The sequence below is a fragment of the Bos mutus genome, chromosome 15 (genome assembly GCF_027580195.1).
Source record: "Bos mutus isolate GX-2022 chromosome 15, NWIPB_WYAK_1.1, whole genome shotgun sequence".
In the NCBI taxonomy this organism is placed as follows: domain Eukaryota; kingdom Metazoa; phylum Chordata; class Mammalia; order Artiodactyla; family Bovidae; genus Bos; species Bos mutus.
In genome coordinates, this window is record NC_091631.1 from 10,324,535 (window position 1) to 10,335,787 (window position 11,253).

Sequence of the window (11,253 nt, forward strand, 5' to 3'; positions counted from 1 at the left end):
TTGGACAACAAGGAGATCCAACCAGTCCATCCTAAAGGAAATTCGTCCTGAATATTCATTAGAAGGACTGATGCTGAAGCTGAAACTCCAGTACTTTGGCCAGACCCTGGTGCTGGGAAAGATTGAAGGCAGGAGGAGAAGGGGACGACAGAGAATGAGATGGTTGGATGGCATCACCAACTTAATGGATATGTGTTTGAGTAAACTCTTAGAGTTGGTGATGGACAGGCAGGCCTGGTGTGCTGTGGTTCATGGGGTCAGAAAGAGTCAGACACAAATGAGCTACTGAGCTGAACTGAACTCACAGGCAGGTTTACACAAACATGTACATATACATCATTGGCTCTCCTGACATAATGATTCTCAACTAAGCTGTAGAATGTTTAAAAAGTTGCTTAAGTGCTGCTAAAGTATATTTGGTTGCCAAATGGCATGGATAGCAATACCTATAATAATGAGGTCTTCAATGGTAACCCACTGCAGTGTTCTTGCCTGGTGAATCCTAGGGACAGAGGAGCCTGGTGGGCTGCCGTCTATAGGGTCGCACGAGTTGGACACGACTGACGTGACTTAGCAGCAGCAGCAGCAAGTTCAACAGAACTCTTAAAGATCACTGACAGATGAACAAGTCTTTCTCTGTCAATTTCTCTGACCAGTATGACCAAATAGACCAAATTTTTATAAAGAGGATAAATCAAAACTGTGATATTTAACTTTTGCATTTTCTCACTATTGCGTCACAGTCAGCAAAATAGACTAAAATAGTTAATAGGTTTTCAAAATATTCCCACAGTAGTAATGATTCCTGCAATAATGATTTACATGATAATCTGTATAAGAGCATAGGATGGAAATTGACCTTGATTTGATTCTTTGTTTAAAGAGCATGTTTATTTCAATTTGTTTTTTTTTTTACAACCAATAAAATCAGGCTGGAATCTCCAGATTTAACCAGTATTCGGGAGAAGTGTGTGCACATAAATGCCTTTGCTTGTCTCAGTATTCAGTTGAGACATTTAGTTTATTTTTAGAGATGCTTGGACAATTGTGAATAAGAAAGCCATTTCATGTCATTTCTATTGCAACCATTAAAAATTGCTGGGAAGTTGCAGACTTGTGAAAAACTTTAGAGCTCCATCCATCTTACAATTGCTGCCTCCAAGATATGTGTACCTTCTGAGGAAAGTAACTGGAGTACAAGCCTAAAGGAGTGAACACTGGGCTGAGAAACCAAGAAAGGTCTATGGAGACAGAGTTCATCTACACACACCACATTTAGAGGAATTTTGATTCTACCTTGTGGGTTCATTCAATCTATAGACATTTTCTTAATGGCAGGCACTGTGCTGAGCACCAAAGCTATTCAGAGAGCAAAACAGTCCCTGTTTTTGTTTTGTTTTTTTAATTTTTTTTTAATGTGGACCGTTTATTTTAAGTCTTTATTGACGTTGTTACAATATTACTTCTGTTTTTTATGTTTTAGTTTTTTTTGGCCATAAGTCACGTGCAATCTTAGTTCCCTGACCAGAGATCGAACCCACATCCCCTGCATTGGAAGGTGAAGTCTTAACCACTGGACCACCAGGGAAGTCCCAAGGATTCTTGTTTTTCAAGCCTTAATCGAGTAGTTAATTTAGAAGGAAAAAGGAGGACAGTGGTTAGCTTGGAATGTAAGAAGCACACATCTTTATCAGCTCTCAGCTAATGAAAAAATACTCCTGAACTCCTACAATAGTGAAAAACTGTTCATGACATTATAGCTTACGTTTTATGTTTATTCATTTATGTCTGATCTTGGTATTTTGTGAACCTCTCTCAAGCACCCTGAGAGATGAGAAAATTGAGGTGATGTGTGCAATAAATAAAAAGAATCCACCTACAATGCCGGAGACCCCAGTTCGATTCCTGGGTCAAGAAGATCCACTGGAAAAGGGATAGGCTACCCATCCCAGTATTCTTGGGCTTCCTTGTGGCTCAGCTGGTAAAGAATCTGCCTGCAATGTGGGAGACCCGGGTTTGATCCCTGGGTTGGGAAGATCCCCTGGAGAAGCGAAAGGCTACCCACTCTAGTATTCTGGCCTGGAGAATTCCATGGACTATGTAATCCATGGGGTTGCAAAGAGTCAGACATGACTGAGTGACTTTCACTTTCATTTAGGATTGACTGGTTTGGTCTCTTTGTTGTCCAAGAGACTCTCAAGAGTCTTCTCCAGCACCACATTTGGAAAGCATCGATTCTTTGACACTCAGCCTTCTTTATGATCCAACTCTTACATCCGCACATGACTACTGGATAAAACAAGGCTTTGATTATATGGACCTAACACATATGTGGAATCTGAAAAAAAATGGTGTAGACGAACTTACAAACCAGAAATAGAGGCACAGATGTAGAGAACAAATGTTTAGATACCAAAGGGGAAAGGGAGGCAGTGAGATGAATTGGGAAATTAGGATTGACATATGTATACTATTGATACTATGTATAAAATATCCAGAGCTTCCCAAGTGACACAGTGTTAAAATAGTCTGCCAAACAGGAGAGCTGGGTTTGATCCCTGGGTCAGGAAGATCCACTGGAGGAGAAAATTGCAACACACTCCAATATTCTTGCCTGGGAAATCCCATGGACAAAGAAGCCTGGCAAGTTACAGTCTGTGGGGTTGCAAAGAGTCTGACATGACTTAGCAACTAAACACCAATAAATAGGTAACTAATGAGGACCTTCAAAAACTCTCTACTCAGTGCTCTGTGGTGACCTAAATGGGAAGGAAATCCAGAAAAGCGGGATTATATGTGTTCAGTTCATTCACTCAGTTGTGTCGACTCTTTGTAACCCATGGACTGCAGCATGCCAGGCTTCCCTGTCCATCACCAACTCCTGGAGTTTACTCAAACTCATGTCCATTGAGTTGATGATGCCATCCAAGCATCTTGCCCTCTGTTGTCCCCTTCTCCTCCTGTTTTCAATCTTTCCCAGCATCAGGGTCTTTTCAAATGAGTCAGTTCTTCGCATCAGGTGGCCAAAGTATTGGAGTTTCAGCTTCAGCATCAGTATTTCCAATGAATATTCAGGACTGATTTCCTTTAGGATGGACTGGTTGGATCTCCTTACAGTCCAAGTGACTTTCAGGAATCTTCTCTCCAATACTACAGTTTAAAAGCATGAACTCTTCAGTGCTCAGCTTTCTTTATAGTCCAACTCTCACATCCACCCATGACTATTGGAAAAACGATAGCTTTGACTAGACAGACCTGTGTTGGCAAAGTAATGTCTCTGCTTTTTAATATGCTGTCTGGGTTCGTCATAACTTTTCTTCCAAGGAGTAAGTGTCTTTTAGTTTCATGGCTGCAGTCACCATCTGCAGTGATTTTGGAGCCCAGAAAAATAAAGTCTGACACTGTTTCCACTGTTTCCCCATCTATTTGCCATGAAGGGATGGGACCAGATGCCATGATCTTAGTTTTCTGAATGTCGAGCTTTAAGCCAACTTTTTCACTCTCCTCTTTCACTTTCATCAAGAGGCTCTTTAGTTCTTCACTTTCTGCCACAAGGCTGGTGTCATCTGCATATCTGAGGTTATTGATATTTCTCCCAGCAATCTTGATTCCAGCTTGTGCTGCATCCAGCCCAGCATTTCTCATGATGTACTCTGCATATAAGTTAAATAAATAGGGTGACAATATATAGCCTTGACATACTCCTTTCCTGATTTGGAACCAGTGTGTTGTTCCATGTCCAGTTCTAATCAGTCTGTTGTTCCATGTCCAGTTCCTGACCTGCATATAGATTTTTCAGGAGACAGGTCAGGTGATCTGTTATTCCCATCTCTTTAAGAATTTTCCAGAGTTTGATGTAGTACACACAGTCAAAGGCTTTGGCATAATCAATAAAGATTAAGTAGATGTTTTTCTGGAACTCTCTTGCTGTTTCATTGATTCAAGGGATGTTGGCAATTTGATCTCTGGTTCCTCAGCCTTTTTAAAAGCAGCTTGAACATCTGGAAGTTCATGGTTCACATACTGTTGAAGCCTGGCTTGGAGAATTTTGAGCATTACTTTACTAGCGTGTGAGATGAGTACACTTGTACAGTAGTTTGAGCATTCTTTGGCATTCCCTTTGTTTGGGATTGGAATTAAAACTGACCTTTTCCAGTCTTGTGGCCACTGCTGAGTTTCCCAAATTTGCTGGCATACTGAGTGCAGCACTTTTACAGCATCATCTTTCACGATTTGAAATAGCTCAACTGGAATTCCATCACCTCCACCAGCTTTGTTCGTAGTGATGCTTCCTAAGGCCCACTTGACTTTGTATTCCAGGATGTCTGGCTCTAGGGGAGTGATCATACCATCGTGGTTATCTGGGTCATGAAGATCTTTTTTGTACAGTTCTTCTGTGTATCCTTGCCACCTTTTCTTAATATCTTCTGCTTCTGTTAGGTCCCTACCATTTCTCTCCTTTATTTGTACCCATCTTTGCCTGAAATGTTCCCTTGGTATCTCTAATTTTCTTGAAGAGATCTCTCGTCTTTCCCATCCTATTGTTTTCCTTTATTTCTTTGCATTGATCGCTGAGGAAGGCTTACATTTAGCTAATTCACTTTGCTGTACAGTAGAAAGTAAGACAGCATTGTAAAGCACTAAATTACAATAAACATTTTTTGAAAGCAATGCCTGGCCCCACCTACACCACATGATGTACAGTCTGCTGCAGGGGTGGCTGGGCCTCTGTATTTTCATCAAATATGGAGGCCTTCCCCATGTGAACCAGCGTTGAGAACAAATTACTCCTCCAGGTCTTTTCACCTGTGATTAAGCGGTGGATTTCAAATGTTTTAAACTTTTTTTCATTTTGTAGTAAGAATACCTAACCTGAGATTCTACCCTCTTCACAATGGTTTAAGTCTATAATAGAGGACTGTTACCCATAGACACAGTGTTGTACAGCAGACCTCCTGATTAATTCTTTGACAAACATGATAAGAAGTTAAGATCCTTGTATAAGTTAATAATAATAGAATAGGCATCTGCCATAACACTGCTTGTCTTTACTACATATGATGAAAGCTAATCTTTTCTTTTTGCATTTTGTAAATGCAAATTGTGTCTCAATAAATTAATGTCACTCACCAGTAATGGACCATGACTCACATTTTGAAACAGACACCTGTAGAGATACAGCCTCAGGGCTTGTAGGTGGGCTTCCACAGACCCCTGTTTAAACCAGAGCAGCTTGCTAAGTAGCTCTCTTCCTGTCTCTCTCTCTGTGGATTTTTAAAAAAATATTTTATTCTGTTCTACATACAATTTTACACAAAGTGTTCCTTAGATATAAAACATGAAAACAAATCACTCCTTTAGCCATAACAAGGTGCCCTATAGACTTGGTCCCAAAGGAGACAAGAATGATGAGTAACACACTATCTCTGCCCTCAAGTTGCTTTTCATACAATTGATAAGCCATGACTAATCCATGTGAAGCCAATAGTAGATAATTAAGTGCTAGGGAGATATGGTAGAATACCAAAAATATATCAGGCTTGTGAGTTAAGGCATTTAATTCAGGAGGGTTATTGAACTTTCACTGGGTCCCAGGCTTTGTTCTAGGCCTTGGGAATATCATGAATGAGACACAGTGTCCACCTTCAAGGAGCTGAAAATTGAGAGGAAAAAAGAATCAAAGAGGCTTTTGCATCCAGTTGTAATTATTATTATGAAAGAAATACATGGGAGCATGAAGGAAGAACCTGTCTAATGCTGGGTGAGAAAGAAGGGACTTATGACCTTGCAGATGAAGACTTGGGCTTAATGGGGAGGAGGTAGCCAGGCAGATGGAGAAAGGTCCCAGGTGAAGGGGTTCAGGAGCATGTGGTCTGATGGTAGGGGAACCAGAGGTAGTTTAGAAAACCCAGAGGGTGAGACGAAAGGGAGAGTGCTGGTGAGATATGTAGTTATGTGGCCAATATGTAATGCCCATATATAAAGTTAGCAGATATGTAAAGTTAGCAGATATGTAATGCACAAGGCCTTGAAAGTCATGTGAAATGATTCCGATTATATACTGAGTGCTTTGGGGTGGTCACTCTGCCACCAGCCAAAGTCAAGATTAGATGTGCACTGAAGGCAGTGTTTATGGACTCTTGGGTGGAAGCTGGAGAAAGGGTTCAATGGCTTGCAGAAAGTTAAAATATGACTGGGCAGCAAGATTTAGGCAAGAGGAAATAAGAGAAAAACTGGGCCATGGGCAGTGTGAACAGAGCAGAAGAGTGAAAAATGGAACTAGAATTACTGTGGGACCCAAAGCCTGTTGTAATTTCAAATTCTGATTTGGCTGGTTACCAAAAGTAGTGTTTTGTGGAAGTTGTTTAACTTCAGGTTTTCCCATGTTCAAAATGAGAATATTAGAAGCTATGTTCTCTGTATTATTTCTCAGCTTCAACTTTCTAAGGTTATAAGATTTTCTAACATATTTTACCCTGGTTATGGAGAAAGTGGGTAATAATGACCTAGATGAGGATGGTCAATTGTTTGGTCCTGAAAAATGTTGGCTGATATTTTAGATTTTTATTAAGTGGGTATGAGACCTGAGAAAATATCAGACTTAAAATATGTTACACTTATTAAGTAAACTTTATCACTTTACATATAATTACAGGTAGGAAGGGGCTTCCCAGTGGTGCTAGTGGTAAAGAACCCACCTGCCAATGCAGGGGATTTAAGAGACATGGATTTGATCCCTGGGTCAGGAAGATCCCCTGGAGAAGGGCTTGGCGTCCCACTCCAGCATTCTTGCTGATTAATCCCATGAACAGAAGAGCCTGGCAGGCTACAGTCCATGAGTTCTCATAGAGTCGAACACAACTGAAGTACATGACTTAGCATGCACACACACACAGGTAGGAAGAACACATGTCTCCCCATTTCCAGCTCCTTTCCCAGAGCTAAGCTCATTCTTTTCCTGATTTCCTCCCTGGAAGCTGATTGCATCGTGAGCCTTGTACTACCAAAGTCTGATTTTCTGTACTCTGATATTTTCCTCTAAAAACATGTGTTGTGGTTGTTGGATAATTTGTAGCTCGCTGTAGATATTAACATTGCTTGTGTCTGGTAGCTGACTAATGTGCTTATTTTAGATGCTCATTCCTTTGATGGTAAAGATTATGTGCTGAGAGATATTGAGTGCCAATTTTGTGGAGAGATATTGCTTATGCTAATTCATATGCCTGGGCATTTAATTTGGTGCATTTACAGTTCAGCAAAATTACTTGGTTTTTCTATTGTGGTGCAAAGGGAAATAGATTTCCATAGAGTTCTGACTATCATGAAGGTTTATAGGAGCTAATAAGAATAGTGGTAATGTCACTACCATTCATTAAGTGCTTGCTGTGTGCCAGTAGTTATTCCAAGGATTTTTTGATAATTGTCTTGCATACGTTTTCTCATGTAATTTTTTCAGCCACTCTGAGAGGTAGATACATTCCAATCCCCATTTTAAAGAAGAGGAAACTCAAACCCATGAGCTCAGCTTCCAGTTTGCTGCTGCTGCTAAGTCGCTTCAGTCGTGTCCGACTCTGTGCGACCCCATAGACGGCAGCCCACGAGGCTCCCTGGGTTGCTTTATTTCGTGATGTCAGAGGACTGTTTCTGCTTTATGCTTTCCTTCCTCCTCCACCTCTCTTTCCTCCTCCACTTTGTCTCCCACTGCCTCATTCTCCCTCCCCTCTCTCCCTCTCTATTCAAAGAGTTTCTTCTTTCTCTCCTCTTCCTCAATTAAGATGAACGATAGCAACATGCAGTGGCATAGACTATTTATGGTGAAATAATTAAATGGATAGTTATAGTGAAATATTTAAAAAGCACAGTTAAAAATGAAAGGAAATCGATAGCCCACTTAAGTGCCTTTGATTTTCACAATATATAGGGCTTCCCTGCTGGCTCACGGATAAAGAATCCACCTGCCAATGCAAGAGACACAAAGATTTGGGTTCGATCCCTGAGTCAGAATGATCTCCTTGGGGAAGGAAATGGCAGCCCCACTCCAGTATTCTTGCCTGGAAAATTCCATGGACAGAGGAGCCTGGCGGGCTACAGTCTGTGGGGTCATAAAGAGCTGGACACAACTCAACAACAGCAAAGTGCCGATGAACCTCCAGGAGGGTTTCTGTTTGTTTATTCCCCTTTCTCTCCTTCTTTCTGTCTCTGGTCCTCTCCCCTTCCTCTTCTGTCACGACTAATACTACTTCTCTTTGTTCTTCTCTTCACTCTCTCTGTCCCATCCTCACCATTGCTGGTTTAACCTCTCGGAGTAACCACAGTTCTTTATGGATCACTCAACAGGTCTTTCTATAATGCTTATCACACAGAGCATTAGATAAAGTAATGCTGCAGTCTCGGGGTATTGACTGAAGATGACTGGAGCTATTTTGGATACAGAACACAAATGCAGAGTCCAATCTGGCAGAGTTTCATGAACAACCTTGACTTTTCATGTTCAATCTGTGATATCCAGGTCAAATTTTATCTTCTTACAAGTAACTGATAGCAAATAGATGGTTTCTCACCTTTTGGTTCCAATCCTACACCCTCTCGCAAAGCTCTTCTTCTCTGTCCTAGGACAGTGAAAATAAGGCTCTGATCTGAACACATAGTTTCATCAGGATCAGACTTACAATGATTAGAAAGAGAAAAGCAAGCATCATATATTAATACATATATGTGGAATCTAGAAAAATGGTACAGATGAACCTATCTGCAGAGCAGGAATGGACACGCAGACGTCGAGAATGGACACAGGGCATGGGGGTATATGGGGAGATTGGGATTGACAAATACATACTCTCATGCGTAAAAGAGATAGGCAGTGGGAAGCTGCCGTATAGCACAGCTTGGTGATCTGTGATGACCCAGAGAGGTAAGAAGGGGAAGTGGGGAGGGAGGTTCAAGAGAGAGGGGATATATGTAAACATATGGCTGACTTGCTTCATTGTACAGCAGAAACTAATGCAACATTATAAGGCAACTATGCCCTCCATTTTTTTTTTTAAGTAAAATCAACATTGATTAGGATATTGGCCCCCATGCCATCCCTAACTAAAATTCTACCATCAGATAAGTTTGTTTGCCCTTGGCTGTATAGAGATTGGCCTTTCATCAAATACAAATATGCCAGAGATGAATGACATCAAAAACTGAGAATTAATACATCAAGCCCAGGCAAGTTGGCTCAGTGCTAACTGAGAGTCATTTCCAAGACAAGGAAGTAGGGGGAGAACAGGAGACATGGTGTGATGCCAGCTCCAAGGTGGTAACGCAGCATTGCTGAGATGAAGATGAAGCTCTCCAGGGAGTCAGCAAATGTCCCATGTGATCACAACAGGCTCTGTGTCCAGGGTTACTTGAAGTTGGGTTTTTTTTTGCTTTTTAACATTTTTTTTCCCCCAAAGAATCACATCAGACCTAAAAAAGAGGGAATTAATCCACTTTTAGGTCTAAGATTGAAGCCGCGAAAGTTCAGTCAGTTCATTTCAGTTGCTCAGTTGTGTCTGACTCTTTGCGACCCCATGGACTGCAGCACGCCAGGCCTCCCTGTTCATCACCAACTCGCGGAGTTTACCCAAACTCATGTCCATCGCGTCGGTGATGCCATCCAACCATCTCGTCCTCTGTCGTCCCCTTCTCCTCCTGCCTTCAATCTTTCCCAGCATCAAGGGTCTTTTCAAATGAGTCAATTCTGCACATCAGGTGGCCAAAGTACTGGAGTTTCAGCTTCAACATCAGTCCTTCCAATGAATATTCAGGACAGATTTCCTTTAGAATGGACTGGTTGAATCTCCTTGCAGTCCAAGGGACTTTCTAGAGTCTTCTCCAATCCCACAGTTCAAAAGCATCAATTCTTTGGCTCTCAGCTTTCTTTATAGTCCAACTCTCATATCCACCCATGACTACTGGAAAAACTATAGCTTTGACTAGACAGACCTGTGTTGGCAAAGTAATGTCTCTGCTTTTTTAATATGCTGTGTAGGTTGGTCATAGCTTTTCTTCCAAGGTGCAAGCGCCTTTTAATTTCATGGCTGCAGTCACCATCTGCAGTGATTTTGGAGCCCAGAAAAATAAAGTCTGACACTGTTTCCACTGTTTCCCCATCTATTTCCCATGAAGGGATGGGACCAGATGATCTTAGTTTTCTGAATGTTGAGTTTTAAGCCAACTTTTTCACTCTCCTCTTTCACTTCATCAAGAGGCTCTTCAGTTCTTCTTCACTTTCTGCCATAAGGGTGGTGTCATCTGCATATCTGAGGTTATTGATATTTCTCCTGGAAATCTTGATTCCAGCTTGTGCTTCTTCCAGCCCAGCTTTTCTCATGATGTACTCTGCATAGAAGTTAAATAAGCAGGGTGACAGTATACAGCCTTGACGTATTCCTTTCCCTATTTGGAACCAGTCTGTTGTTCCATGTCCAGTTCTAACTGTTGCTTCTTGACCTGCGTACAGATTTCTCAGGAGGCAAATCAGGTGGTCTGGTATTCCCATGTGTTTAAGAATTTTCCAGAGTTTCTTGTAGATCATTTTTCCTGGTAGTGTTGGGATGACCATGTGGTTATCATAATGTAGAAAGATGTCTTAGTCTGTTTGGGTTGTCAGGACAAAATTCCACAGACTGGGTAGCTTATCAAAACTGGTAACATATTTCTGACTGTTCTGGAGCCTAGACATCTGAAATGAGGGTGCCAGCTTGGTTCAGTGAGAGCCTTCTCCCTGCTTCCAAACCAGCACCTTCTCACATGGTAGAAGGGGCAAAGAAGCTCCGTGTCTTTTACCAGATCACTAATCCCATTCATGAGAGTTCTACTCCCAAAGACTAATCACCACCAAAGACCCCACCTCCTGGTACCATAGTAAGGGGTTAGGATTTCAATGTATGAATTTTACAAGGAACACAAACATTCAGACCATCACAGAGTTCAATTCCTTATATTTAAAATCAAGTCCCTGGTGACTCAGGGATAAAGAATCTGCAGAGACTCAGGTTTGATCCCTAGGTCTAGAAGATCCCCTGGAGAAGGAAATGGTAACCCACTCCAGTATTCTTGCCTGGAGAATTCCGTGGACAGAGGAACGCGATGGGCTACAGTCCGTGGAGTCACAGAAACAGTCAGACACAATTTAGGGACTAAACAACAATTGCGTTTTACAGCTACCTGACTTTGTGCCCATGACCTTAATCTCTCCAAGCCTCAGTTTCTGCATCTATA